We start from the raw sequence: 1564 nt of genomic DNA, 5'->3' as shown, positions 1-1564 counted from the left end.
TACACGGGCCTCTCACTGCTGTGGCCTCTCCCGTTGCGGAGCACGGGCTCCGGACGCGCAGGCCCAGCGGCCATGGCTCACGGGCCCAGCCGCTCCGCGGCATGTGGGACCCTCCCGGACCGGGGCACGAACCCGTGTCCCCTGCATCGGCAGGCGGACTCTCAACCACTGCGCCACCAGGGAAGCCCTCAGAGGCATTTTTTATGGAGTGTCTTTTCCCTCTGTGTAAGACTATAACTTTCCTGTTACTTTGCATGCCTTGTAAATTTTGTTGGAAACTCGTCATTGTAAATAATGTGACAACTCTGGAAACCAGATACCTTCTCTCTCTAGGGTTTACTTTTACTCTTTATTTAGTGACTTTCCTGAAAAAATTACGTTAAGTCTGTATGCTTTACATTTGTGGCCACTGAAGTGTCTTGGTTAATGGTCAGCTAGTGATTAGACAGAGAAAGAAAGATGAGGCCTTCTCAAGCTTTTCCTGGGCATGTGTACAGCCTTGCACATGCCTGTAGCCTTTTAAATTTCCAGGTATATTGTAGAGCTTTTCAAAACCTCTCATGGACATCCCATTGCCCACCTCTTTCTTTTAAACTTTTTGGTCAATTTCTTATTTTTTTCCCAACTATTATTACCTTGTCAGGCAGATGCTGTGTTAAATAATTGCCAGTGATTTTTTTTGGACAAATATCCTAGAGAAAAGGCTGTACTGAGCAAGCTCTGAGTTTTAGGTCAAATAAAGACAAGTGCTGTGAATGAGGGTTTACAAGTTGTTGTTAGATAAGTCAAATAATGACAGTTTTCCAGGAATTAGACTTTTTTTTTTTTTGGGCAGTACGCGGGCCTCTCACTGTTGTGCCCTATCTCGTTGCAGAGCACAGGCTCCAGATGCGAAGGCTCAGCAGCCATGGCTCACGGGCCCAGCTGCTCCACGGCATGTGGGATCTTTCCCAGACCGGGGCACGAACCCGCATCCCCTGCATCGGCAGGCGGACTCTCAACCACTGCGCCACCAGGGAAGCCCAAGAATTAGGCTTTTAAGGAAACTTCAAACAGGTTTTTTTCTCCTCTAGTGGCTACAAGGCTGCTGGTTTTCATGGCTACCATAATTGTGAGGCTGTTAGTTTTCAAGGCTAAGATGAAAATGTAGAGAGTGGCAAGTGGGTAGGGCAAATTATGAAACCTCCAAGTTAACATTTTTTAAAAGCTGAGATTGAGCTACTTTTTGGGGGGATATGTTTACCTTGGATTGTTAACAGCCTTTGTTTAATTTCCAAAGTTCTGAAAATGCTGGTTTTGAGAATTTCCTCCACTGTCCTCACTGATTTTATTGAGGACTGGAGTTTTTGAGGTCCTTCCTCAGCCATTCCAGAAGTTCTTTCTTACAAAGTTAACCTGATTTGAGGGTGGGGTGGGGAGAGCATTCTAGCAAAGAAAGCATACTTAAAAAGGCCTGGTGATACTGTGCTGGAAATTCTTTTGTATACTCAGCTTTGTCCCTGGTGGTCTTGGTGTTCTCTTGAAGAACGAAGACCAGAAGCCTGGAAACGTCTTTCCTCAGACT

The sequence above is a fragment of the Lipotes vexillifer genome, unplaced genomic scaffold (genome assembly GCF_000442215.2).
Source record: "Lipotes vexillifer unplaced genomic scaffold, Lipotes_vexillifer_v1.1 scaffold1105, whole genome shotgun sequence".
In the NCBI taxonomy this organism is placed as follows: Eukaryota; Metazoa; Chordata; class Mammalia; order Artiodactyla; family Lipotidae; genus Lipotes; species Lipotes vexillifer.
Note: the sequence above shows the minus strand (reverse complement) of the source record.